The 13,899-nt window shown below is 33.3% G+C and overlaps 1 protein-coding gene across 7 annotated transcripts in view; it reads right to left on the reverse strand.

Moving 5' to 3' along the window:
• LOC126979541 (broad-complex core protein isoforms 1/2/3/4/5) overlaps positions 1-13,899 on the reverse strand; it is a 145,504-nt gene that overhangs the window by 57,611 nt on the left and 73,994 nt on the right. For 6 of the 7 annotated variants that reach the window (XR_007732839.1, XM_050828892.1, XM_050828891.1 and 3 more), the window contains one exon: positions 7,077-7,102. The exons of the other annotated variant lie outside the window; for it this stretch is intronic. The gene's annotated coding sequence lies outside the window, so the exon portion shown is untranslated. The remainder of the gene's footprint in view (positions 1-7,076; positions 7,103-13,899) is intronic. 7 annotated transcript variants of the gene reach the window in all.

Genomic DNA, 13,899 nt, shown 5'->3' on the forward strand with positions numbered 1-13,899 from the left:
AATGTACTGGTTCTAATTTTTTTAACCGATTTCGATACACCGATTACGCTGAGATTTATGATCCAATTTTCGTGATTCATATCTAGTATGATGCAGAATGTTTGTTATTTGGTCCAATAAAAATTTGACATAGTTTGGCCCAGTAGTTTTCATGCCAAATGGAATAGCAGGTACCTACACTCGTCACGCGTGACTTTGAGCGGGATAGCTTCGTCTAGAACGAAACAACCTAAGCAGTCAATGTCCGTAATTATTTACCGGCAACAGTACTCCAGAATCACAAACAACAAGAACTATAGATCTATATAAATATATATATATAGTCTCACTTCAAAATTCTTGGTCTCTGGTGTTATAGAGATGGTGAAAAATACAAAAAATCCATCTGATCGTGTAGCCTCTAGTGCAAAATCTTTTAGTCATAATATTCCAGACCCTTACAAAATATCCCCGACCTGATCGTGGTATATACGTTTGGTGAAAGTCATCGTCAAATAAACTTTATTAAATTAGGCTGAAACTAAGCGCTATTGAATCGTCAATGTATTGACAATTGACGACCTGTATAGCCGAGTGGTTAGTCCTACCTACTAAGCTAGAGGTCCCGGGCTCGAATCCCGGCAGGTGCAAGCATTTCTATGATGAATATTGATGTTTGTTTCCGAGTCATGGATGTTTATATATATTTATGTATGTTTATATGTATTTATGCATGTTTAAGTAAGTATATTGTATTCGTATTGTAAATATAACCTTGTCTTGCAAACCATAACACAGGCTATATGCCTAATTTGGGGTAGGATAATATTATTATGTAATTTATGACCAACGCACGCAGCTTGTGTAGAAAGACGTAGCTTGTCACGCAAACTAAAGTATATATACCTGGTCTGTTTTCATCGGTTGTCTAGCAGCAAGAGTCTCTATTTATACGCATAATTTATCTGAGCGTTTTTACATCTTCCACCAATGATCTGATAAGTGAGCGCCCAGAGGACAGAATTCCAAGTGTCATGCTTAATACCAATCTAGGACGTGATTCACCTGTGGTACGCATTACCTCGTCGCTATAATTACTATACAATGAAAAGTCCAAATATCGACATTAATTTTGATAGTCTTAACAACTTTAAATCAAGAGTATGTAGAATAAGAATATGTAGAATCCTCAGAATGTAATACTCAGGTAGTCTTATATAATAAATTGGTTGGAATATTGCATTCACAGATTTGTAATTAATATAAATAGCTCGTAATTTACTAATTTTAATCATAATTTTTCTAGATTTCTCCTTACTAATAATTTTTGTAACACAAAGCATGCTATGATTACCTTTGATTGTAGGAAAAGTTAAATTTTATAATTTAATGCTATGTAATTATTAACATTGTAACTACTATTTCTTATGTTGGTGATCTATTAAATAAATAAATAATAGACACCCCACCTTCGTACTTACAAATAATATTCATCCATGAGTCCCTTCGTCCACGTTCGTCAGGTGCTATTAAATTTCTAGTCGTTAGCCAATATGTTCATAACATCCTATACAGTATTTTCTTTGTATTATCGGGAGTGTTACACACATAAAGAGAATACGGTTTAAAATTATCTAACACCTTGGATCCAATAAAAGGCATAAAAAGCATTTATTTTCTCAAATTGATTCCTTTAGAATTCTTTTTGATGTCATTTCTAATATACTAGATACTAGTACCGCTTCGGAAATAAATGGCGCTCTGAGAGAGAAGAGCCGGCGCAGGAAACTCTCCCAGCATTCCATTTTGCCCTCTTTTAAATAAAATATACAATATTGTACAGTCATTTCTATCGCTATAAAATGATCATAATCTATTCCCAGGCTGTCCGATAACTTAGATATTCAGCTGTGGAGTAATAGGATATACGACAGAGCCATTTTTTTTTATAAAATATTTAAAAATATTCATAGATAATGCCTGAACAGTGGCCGGGACTTTATTATAAAAGTGTATACATTTACCCTTAAAGATATTATGTATCTTATGAAGCCTACTAGAATTAGTTACAAGCAATCCCTTATTTCTAGTGTTATAATAATGAAAATCATCAATAATCTCTGAATTAAAACCCACAACTACACATATTTGGTATATGTAGTTGTCAGTAAATTTTGCCAAAAACCATCTGTATACAGCAAATACCACCTTCGAGGAAATAAATGGCGCTAAGCTTCATAATGACAACTACGACAAATACTATCTTTGCTTATCTCTTTTTTTTTCATTTCATTTGCAGTCCCCCTAAAAACGTGATCTGTAAAAGGTCTTGAAACGTCGGGTTGACAAAATTAAAATAAAATGTAACATTTACGCTAAAATCTAATGTAAAAACACAGTTAAAATTACACGCGTTTAAATCCTTTAAAAGAGTTTTATTTCAACCTAGATACTTCTTCAAAACTTTTCAGTATAAATTTTCTTCTACCATTGATGTGCCTAAGTCAGCACCTTTTTTTATTTTTTCAGTCTGACTACCATGTATTTTTTTATACAGTTTTTCATATTCAGTATTATAAGGTCTTATTGAATATCCTTTTTTTATATAAGAGTCAGTAAATGGGCAAGAGGCTCACGTGATAGGTAGAGATGAAACAACCACCGTCAAGGTCCCTAAGTCGTATCGGTTCAGGAAAACTGTAGCGGGTAATTGATTGCACAAAGTGGCGGTGGAATATACTGAATTAACTCAAAAGGTCCATAACAGATTTTAAATAGTCCCTCACCTATTTATAGAATACTATAGAATCTCTAAGTAACATGAGCTTAATTCAAATTACAGAAATAGGGCGAGTTTATCGTAAGTCGAGAGAATTTTTTAAATACTTGTTACTTCAAAACTCCACCGTTTCAATTGTGACAGCATAAACAAACGGATTTTTATGAAATCAGGTATAATATTTTTTGTGTCTTTCATAAACGGACGGACAAGGGCAGAATATCACCTGCCATCAATGGTGAGTACTCTTGATGGTAGGTGATCTTCTGACCAATACATGTTTAATAATTTCATATATACACAATCATTCTTGTTATTTGGATTAGTTCTCATATCAGGCTACGTAATGTTCGTTTAAATGTCATTGGTTGTGGCGACGTCGTGGAACAGGTCATTCCTTTGAAGAAAACTCAAAACATTTAGATAATTATGGATTTCCGCAAAGTAACGCCTATTTCAATAAATTTTCTTAAAAAAATACAGTCAAATTGAGAACCTCCTCCTTTTTTTGAAGTCGGTTAAAATAATGATTATCGTAATACAAGTGAGTTGTAATATTTATAGAATTTAATCAATTAGATTTTCATAATTTCTTTCGTAAATTTTCATTCGTAATTATGACAATTCTCATATTAATATCATATTATAAAACTTTTAGAATATACATACTTAAGACAGGTATAAATAGATACGTGAAAATTAGCATACTTCTAACGGAATTCAAACCCGGGAACTTTAGCTCAGAGTTCACGGCTGTGTTTTCGTGGTATTAGTTCGGAAATGCTTAAGCCGGCAATGATGATTCCACAAGTGTCTATACAAGGCAAGAAGTAAATCATCTCAACCAATATTGTAAGCATTTATTTTGAGTAATCCGAGTATTTTTAATGTCTGCCTCTCTATTGTTCATTGCTATACCTTACATGTGATAATTTAGTACTTCAATAACTTTTGTTTCTGAAAATAAGGGACGATACGAGCAAGACGTTCAGCTGATGGTAATTGATACGCCCTGCCCATTGAAATGCCGTGCTGCTCAGGATTCTTGAAAAACCCAAAAATTCGAAGCGGCACTACAGTCACCTTGAGACGTAAAATGTTAAGTCTCATTTGCCCAGTAATTTCACTAGCTACGGCGCCCTTCAGACCGAAACACAATAATGCTTACACATTGTTTCACGGCAGAAATAGGTGCGGTTGTGGTACCCATAATCTAGCCGGCATCCTGTGCAAAGGAGCCTCCCACTGGAAACTATGTCGCATGTAACGCAATCGAAATAAATAAATAAATATTATATTGCTATTTGATTGCGTCGATATTTGCTGTACGTGGAAAAGTTTTGTAAAATTTAAAGTAAATCCAATGTAAAAATTAAGTCTCAATTTTTTGCGTTAAAAATGCTTAAAATTATTTTATTTAAAAGAAAACCGTTTTTACTGTTAAAGTACAGAGCCACGAGTTAAATCTACAAACGCAGAGAAAACCACACGCCAAACGGACACGTTAAAATACGATAATAAAATGAGTTAATTATAAAAGCATCCAAAAATCTATTGTGCACACATCGCATCATACTCATAATGAGTAGAACGGGGGGGCCGCCGGGCCGCAGCCATAATAAATTCATTTGCTAGTTTTTCCAATAATTCAGCGATTGGTGGAAAAATGTCTGCTTTTCATATTGAAATGGTCCGCTGTTTTATCTCTTTTTATCATTAAACACGATTGTTGTGTGTGTGCCTTTCGGATACATTCACGGCCTACGTGGAAATGTCGAACTATTGTTATGACTACTTGTATACCGTGACTCGTGTAACTGTTTTATGGGGGATGAAGACAAAAAAGCGTACGGGTCACCGAAAGTTAATATAAACTCCTTCATGAATCATAGGAGCGTTGCAAGCCGTTGATTGTCAGGAATGCTAGACTTGTTTCTTCCTTTAGCTTACCTTCATGCTTGGAGCACCTCAGGTGTTCATGTCCCAATAGACATTTTTTATATGACAATAACGAATGAGACAAACAGGACAAAACACAGAAATGTTTACACATTACTGCTTCACGGCAGAAATAGGCACCGTAGTGGTACCAATAATCTAGCCGGTATACTGCGAAAATGAGCCTCGAAAACTGGTAAAATTTACACAAAAAAGTTGAGTTCATTGATCAATCACCAGATAGATTAAGTTCTAAAAATGAAATAAACTTACGAAATTTAAATAGGGTTTCGTGAAAAATTAATAGCCACAAATTGACATCAAAATCAATTCAACTATCACATTACCGTGTTAATGAGATCTAATGCACCCGCTTGTATGATTGATATCTGAGTTGTAATATGTCAAAATATATCAGAGATTGAAAGGCGAGTTACACCGCACTGTCTGTCACCCTGAATGTTGGGTACATTGAAAGTATCGTGTTATTTTAATTACACCGGCACCCCGGCATCATTTAAAGTATGCTAGTAGTTTTACCAGTGGGAGGCGGTGAAACATCACCTTTTTCTACTGTGAAGCAGTAATGTGTAAGCATTATTATGTTTCGGTCTGAAGGGCGCCGTAGCTATCGAAATTACTGGGCAAATGAGACATAATATATCTGGCACTAGCCGTACAGAATTTTTCAGTTTTTCAATAATCCTGAGCGGCACTACATTGTAATGGGCAGGGTTCAGCTATCAATTACCATCAGCTGAACGTCCTGCTCGTCTCGTCTTTTACTGTCATAAAAGAAATGCTACTGCCCAATACAGTGTGGGCTGTTCTAATCCAAGAGATATTACTACTAAGGACTGCCAAAGCTACGCTAAACAACGAAATAAAAATAGCATTTACTGCGGCTTATCCGCACAACAATAAAAACCAAATGAGCGTATGAAAAATTCTAAATACTATAAACAGCAGCGTCTAGTAAAGGCTGTATTTATAGCGGGCTGAGGAGAGGAACTCGTTTCTTTTCCGCAAACAAAACGCTTGGACGGTTGCCCGCGCGAGTATAGTTCTATATAATTTACAATTATGTCGTGTTTCAAATTATAATGTTCAATGTTGCTTCCAAATTTGTAACATTAATATTTCTAGCCTTTTAAACAATGCTCTCAATTATCTATAACTATCTTCCTAATTTACTAGTCGCTCCGGGCTTCGCACTGATGAAATAATTAATATGAACATATATACGTCAAAAACTTAAAAAAAAACAATATATCTAATAGGAAAAGTTAATTAAGAACACTTTGCTATCAATATTATTTAGGAGCTTAAGATTTACAAACCGACCGTCACAAATTCAAATTTTGCTTTAAGTGACTTACATGACCACCTAGAGAGGACACTATTTTCACCTGTAAAGAGATTTTTATCACTAAGCATGCATGGTTCTTTATTTTTCATTTCCAAAGTATGATGTAGAAAATTTCTAAAATCTGATTCTGATAAAGAATAAATTAATAAGTTTATTAACTGTTTACCAAATTTTATAAAAGCTGTTCGTCAATTTCGTAAGAATAAGCCATATTACTATTATTGGATAAAATGGTTTTAGGTTATTTGATACCTTCATGCGTTCATGAGAATAAGGGTCATACGGTAGTAGACAACGAACTGTGAGCTTTTTTAATTTAGGGGAATGGATTCCCAAATAAATAAGAAGGTAAGAAGGTAAGAGTTTCCTTGCGCGGTGTTTCCAGGAAGATATGATATACTTTCAAAAAAGTGTGTACGCCTTCCAAAACGCTCCTGAGATTCCTCGTTTATTGCAAGAGAACGTGGGGGGTGGTGATCACTTAACATTAGTCCATATAAACAGAAAATTGTCAATTTATGGTCGTAGCGTTTAGTTACTTCTATTCCTAATTTTCCGGGATGTGAGTTGATAATAAGGCATATTAATGACACACTTAGTCATCCAAACCTATATTTATTACATGAAAATAGCAGAAAACTGTATGCGGTGGTACATAGCATTATTGGACTCAGCTTACGGCTATTCCCAATATACTATCTACAGATAGAGATAAATTACTACCTTCTACCGTCAGAAATTAGCTGTCAATTATCTGGAGGTGTCTCAATATACCCGATAAGTCATTCTTATCGCCTTATATTGGAACGCGTGAATTGCAATTTCCATAAAAACTTCTAGTATCGCTGGTAAGCTATACGTCCTCCCATTGACAGACAGCGTGTACGGATTAGGTGAGGTACCGTCGATAAGTTTATAGGGACACTAAAGTCAACGATAGTTACGATTTTTATCTCAAGAAAAAGATAGGCTGAATATTGGGAACGGCCGTTAGCGATATGCTTTACTTACCAAGAATGACTCATTTGATGTCGCATCTGTAACAACATAATAATATGAATTAGTTTTAGTCTATGAGGAATTATTATTATATCTTTTTAGAACACAGTTTTCTTAACCTAAAAATTATTAAACAATTTGTTATGTTTTTAATGTGATAAAACCCTCACTTCTGGGATAATTTACACAAATAAAACTGAAAACAAAATTTTATGAACGATGAGGGACTCTAACACACTAACTCTCGCGTTCTGTGCGAGCGCTCTTTCCAACTGAACCAACCGTTTGAGTGAAGTATCTTTTATAAAATCAGTAATGTCTTGTAAGTCATCCTTTGACTGACAAGACATGTTTGATGAATCCACAACCCGAGAGTTGAACAAAGCATACAAGATTTTATAAAAGATACGTCACTCGAACGGTTGGCTCAGTTGGAAAGAGCGCTCGCACGGAACGCGAGAATTAGCGTGTTAGAGTCCGTCATCGTTCATAAAATTTTGTTTTCAGTTTTATTTGTGTAAATATTATTTGAATCTGGATTCTGTTACGCAATGTTATTACTATAAATGTCAAGTTGAAGACTAGAGTCAACATAGATGAGAAATATACAAACAGGCGAATAAATTGCGTCAAGTTGTCAAGCCTTGATTAATTCTAGCGGAGTGAAATGGAAAAACATACGAGAATCTATATAGAGACAATAAAGACTAAAACGTACGTTGAAAGTGGAATTTAAATATGTAAGGAATTAGGAGAGGGGTCGCGGGTTCGGGGGGCGAGGGGCTGTAGGGCTGTGGGGGGCCCGGGTGGCGGCAAGGGTGTGTCGGTTTTTCAAAACTAGAAAGAGATGAACACGCTTAGTATCGCGAACTGCGCCCCGTGTGGATTGAACGAGATTGAGTTAGAGAGATGACTCTGAAGATATACTGCATTACGTAGTTACGTCTATGATAATTTTTTACGTTGATATTAATTGTAGGCATCAATACACGGCACTATAACCAACAACGAAATATGGCTATAACTGTTAAAGATTCATTGCTTCATGTAATTAATTCATGGAACAAACTTACTTCTTTAGTGTCTCCAGCTCAATATGACACCGATAATGCTAAAAATAAAAGTGATCAAATTCCTCCCCTTAACTCGGGCAACGGTCTAATAGTTTCATAGGACTACAGGACGTTTTCACTATAGGTTGACCAACAATGAAAGTTAAAAATAAATGGTTCATCCATTGAAGCAGTCTGTCATGACAATTAAAAGCTTTATCGCCTTCTTTAGTTTAAAATTAGAATACAGGGAAGACGCAATAATGTTGCCCTATTGTAAAACCATAGCTATCATTTTAATATTGTCATTATAATTTTTAGTATACTAAAATATTGTCATGAATAAATTTCATTAATCTTCATAGAGAGAAGTCATAAACCAAGTACAGGAATATAATTATACAAAGTTTTAAAACTACAAATATATTACAGTACTTTTGAATAATAGGATATTTTTACTGCTTTTCAAGCATCTGTTTACATATTTTACTGTAAGTAGCACGATAGGTTTATTGTGACACATATATAAAAGGAAATTGATCCACTAAATGTGATAGTTATCTTGGTAAGAAAGAAACCTCAAGAATAAAATATTTCTTGTAAAAGAATCATTAGATCTTAAGACGCGTCTTACGACCCGTGCGCCGTGTGTGGCACACGCACGCGCTGTAATGAGCGCGCGCGGGGTGGGTAGTTAGACAATTTTACAACCGCTCCGTTTTTTGGGAGAGCCTCGTCGCGAGGTGTACGTAGTGATTAGAAATTATTGCAGATATGACAATATTTTATGAAACTTTACGCGTCCTTAATCGAGTACCTACTGAATAATTTGACGAGACTACTTGTTCGTTATTTATTTCTACACGTGCACTACATATTCTTTTTAAAACACCTCGGGCAGCAAAAGTGTCATATAAAAATATGACAAGTTAGTTGGCCTATAAGCTATATTTATTTTAAACTTCCGTCAAAAGTCAACAAAATAATAAAAAATCACGGACACATAAAATGCATGAAAATTTTGTGCATCAAAATACTTAAGAAACTTTCAAAAGATTTAAAAAAATATTACATAAAGCCTTCAAACACAAGGTATACGATTGTCTCAAGAAAGAAAGTTTTTCAACCACCAATATTTACTTCATGCATAATTCTGAATTGTAACTAATTAATAATTACCCATTATTATTAAGAACTTACATTATCATTTATAACAAAATTAAAAAATAGTTCATGATTATTTAATATTTAGTTGGGCAATTGGGTAAACAGTGACTATATTTTTTTGATTGATGGATGCTTATAAAGTATAGATTCGTATTATTAATCTGTATTTTAAATCATATACATTTCCGTGTGATAACATTTTCACGGACTTTATATTTTGTGACCATTTTCAAAGTCAAAATAAAATAAATTTTATTCAATTAGGCGTAACTAAGAGATTTTGAATCGACGATCTATAAATATTTCTTATAAATTACTGAATTCACCACATGTTCGGAAAAAGTAGAGCTCGGGAGAAGAATATAGAAGAATGTTTTACGCAAATAATTAAATATAAATTAGGCTGAGCTAGAATTTGATAGACATTTAGGTTTTCTAGAGATAGTCAAAAGCCAAGTCAATCTGGAATGGAAACACAAGGTCCGATCACTGTCTTAATGAAATGTGAAATATCAGATGCATTTGAAGTAAGACCATGTTATAAGCTTAATATTTCTAGGTTCAAATAAACTATTGTAATATTTCATCTTTAAAAAAACATTAGGTTGGTTAATTATCTATTCCAGATATTCTATATATATATATATATATATATATATATATATATATAAATATATTGTTTATTATTTCTAATGGTAGTATCAAACAAAAAACGTAAATAAATCAGGTGATTGCTTTACTAAAATATTTAAAGTTTCAACCAACTTATTAATAAAATACCACAGGATTCAAAATAGAGGTAAAATTAAACGACTGTATCGTCTATTTATTTTGTTCTAATCTTTGCCATAACATCTATGTAAAGAACAAATTTGCATATGTCGAAATAATTTACACACACATATACGTTAATGTGTGCTATATTGATAACTAAGAATAAGAAAACGTGGGGAAGAGAAAATAAGGCTTTTAGAGGGAAATTGTCTTGTGTTCGGGGTTATTCAACTGAATATGGTTCCTACTTCCTATGCGTAACTTGTAAGTTTCATAACTTTGAAGTACCGCCCGACACATAACGTTATACAATACTCGTAAGTAAAACAGGTAAATAGATTTAGGTTTTATTAGTTGTATTTTACGAAAGAACATTAAATTGATTTTATTTCTTCTATTACTTCAGACTCAGATTATATCGTACACAATTTATTAATTGGGGCATACAATACATATTTATTTTAAATTAGTTTTTTTTTTAGAATTTTGGGTTTTTTGTAATAAAAAGAATACAATATGATTGTTCTATTCTCCTGGGAAAATTGCTTTTTAATAAATGAAATTATTCTCTAATGAATGATAGATTATGGGTACCACAACGGTGCCTATTTCTGCCGTGAAGCGGTAATGCCGTGAAGGGCGCCATAACTAGTGAAATTACAGTTCAAATGAGACTTAACATCTATCGCTTCAAGGTGACAAGCGCAGTTGTAGTGCAGCCCAGAATTTTTGGGTCTATTAAGAATCCTGAACGGCACTGCATTGTAATAGGCAAGGCGTATCAGTTACCATCTGCTGTACGTCCTGCTCGTTTGGTCCCTTTATTATTATAACACTATTTCATATTTAAACTTTCAATAAAATTATTAATACTAGCATGTTACACGCATATATGAGAATTTCCACCTCACCACCATCGGAACGCTACGCCTTAGATCATTTCCTGATACGTTTCGATTAAGATCATACATTCTTGGCTTTTAATGGATCATTTGTTTAACCCATCACTGACTCCCATACAAAAATCTCCTTCGCTTGTAATGATGACTGTGTGATATTATGAATGCTAGTTCACGAAAATGTTTTGCTCAAAGTAGTATTTGTATAATTCAATAAAAAGTATACTGGGAGAGGTTCTCGTGCCGTTTTTTCTCTCTCAGATCGCTATTCCTTACTAAAGCGGTGCCTGTGGTTTAATTTACATCAAAGACAATCTTAAGATTCATGACTTTTACAATAGAGGAACAAACAATGCCTACTACTCGGTTAAGTTTTATAGGCCTTTTTATATGTATTTTATTAGGCGATGTATTTGTTTTTAAAATATGATCCCAGAAAATGTACAAAACAAATGTCTTAGGAAATTTAAAAGATTTGTTAAAAAAACGTTTTTGTGGGAAAGTTATTATGATTTTCATTAATGATACCACAGGCTGGGAGTGAAGCGTACACCCTCAGGCTCTTTAATTACAAATGTTAATTGTACGATATTACTTTGTAATCCATATTTTTATATTTAAAAATAAAGCCCGCTGAGATTGTTGCACCCGTTCTTCTCAGGTCTAAGGTAGTCTATTTTAAATGGTTTTTGACGTTCAATAAGTGATTTTGAATCCTATTTTGAATAAAAATATTTGAATTTGAATTACCGTCTTTTGCTACGACTATTCAAATAGAGCAACACATCTTCTACCTAAAGATGATCCAGAATTTTAATTCTATTATAGACAATTATTAACTCAGATAATAAAAGCTACAAGCTTTATATCCGACATCTTATGATACGCTGTTTCACATAAAACTTTGGCTTTAAACATTTTTTAATTAGGACTTCTGTTATAATGAGGATATTCATACATTAATACATATATATTCCATTTCCACTTAAACATTAAAGTTATTTAATTGATTGGCATCTAGTGAAAAAATCCCGTCCCGCAGAAATAATTTTAAAACTCAATTCCTTCACATGAAAGCGGGTCGAAGCATTTCCCTGTAAAAATTGTGTACGAATAACCTTGAATTGCACACTACGTACGATGAAATAGATTTTTTACCGAACATTTTTATTTGAGCGACATGAAAGCGAGAGTTGCAAGATTTTTGGCAGTTTTTTTGGCGAACGAATGAATGGGAAAATATTTTAGGCGTCCGCGCGCTTTTTTTATCGGATTCTAAAAACAAAAAACCAACAGATTTATATTCGGCGAGGCTTTTACACGTGAAAGTGAAACTAGTGTGGTTTTGTTTGTTGAAAAATCTCGTTTATTGAAACATTTTGAATGTGCTTTCATCGTTCGTTAAGTCTTGTTTGTGCTAACAATTATTTAGTTTGTATTTTAAATGAAGGAAAAAATATCTTTTCTTCTTATTCTTATATATTGAACAACAACTGATAGACATTCAGAGTCACTTTAATAAAGTTTTAAGCCTTTGGTATACTTATAGATTTACGGTCGTTTTCAATAACCTATCTATCCTTAGTTTAACTTACTAGAGGTGGACAAATCTATCCTTTTACGCTTACTTACATTTCAATAACCTATCGACTTAAACATTGGACTATAACTATATTGGACATAACTATGGATAGATAAGATCTTGTCAATAAACGGTGACAGCAATGTATCCGTAACTAGAGATACGTTATTGAAAACGCATACTCGATAGTATATCGAGACTGATTTTAACTGGACTTTTACGGGTATATAAGGCAAGTTAAAAGGTTAAATTTAATCCTCAGAAATTGTAAACTAAATCTGATTCAAACATCAAATTGGCAGATATTTGTAACCACTTAATAAAAGAATCTGCGACTGGTGATTTGTTATGTGTTAAGTCTAGAACATAATACTACTTTATTATAGCTTTCGTTTTAACTTAAGAAGTGTTCTTAAGTGAACTTATAGCGTTCAAAAAACCGTAAATGAAAAGATTTTTTTTTATGACAAAAAGGGATGGAGACTGATGGTAATTAATAAGCCCTGCTCATTACAATGCAGTGCCTCTCACGATTGTTGAAAAACCCAATAACTCTGAGTGGCACTTCAACTGCGCTTTGAGACATAACATGTTAAGTCTCGTTTGCCCAGTTATTTCACTAGCTACGAACTTCAGACCGAAACACAACAATGTTTACACATAACTGCTTCATGGCAGAAATAGGCGTCGTTGTGGTACCCACAATCTAGCCAGCATCCTATGCAAAGGAGCCTCCAACTGGTAAAATTATTAGATGATTAATAATTATGAATGTTTATTTCACTCATATATCATAATTGTATGAAAAAATGCCTTCCAAGTTTAACTAACTTAATTTAAATTAAGTTTAAAACACACAAAAAACTTAACGATGTCTTCGGTGTATACAACTCAAGCAGACCGATTATTAAATGTTCAATCGTGGATTTCCGCACAGGCATGGCAGGGTGCCAAGATAGTGTCGAACTACTGTTCCTATTTTAATTAAGACAGTTTAGTTAACTTAGTTATGTTATAATCAATAATGTATTGTCTGCAGATTCGCTTACGACTCGATAAGAGTTTTAACAATGATATAATTTTAATGCTTTCAGTCAAGTAATTTTATTTGCTCTTATGAAATATATAATATGATTAATTATTCTTTAAGTGATATATTATTAGAAAGGTAAAAAATTAATAACAGTTACAATAATTAACAGCTATTCTTCAACAGTATTATCATATAATATAATAAAACTGCTATAAAATAATACTGGGAGGGGTTCTCGTGCCGTTTTCTCTCTCAGATTTCTATCGTTACTGAAGCGGTGCCTGTGGTTTAATTGAGATCAAAGACAATCTCAAAAATCAATTTTAAA

Source organism: Leptidea sinapis, chromosome 3 (assembly GCF_905404315.1).
Source record: "Leptidea sinapis chromosome 3, ilLepSina1.1, whole genome shotgun sequence".
In the NCBI taxonomy this organism is placed as follows: domain Eukaryota; kingdom Metazoa; phylum Arthropoda; class Insecta; order Lepidoptera; family Pieridae; genus Leptidea; species Leptidea sinapis.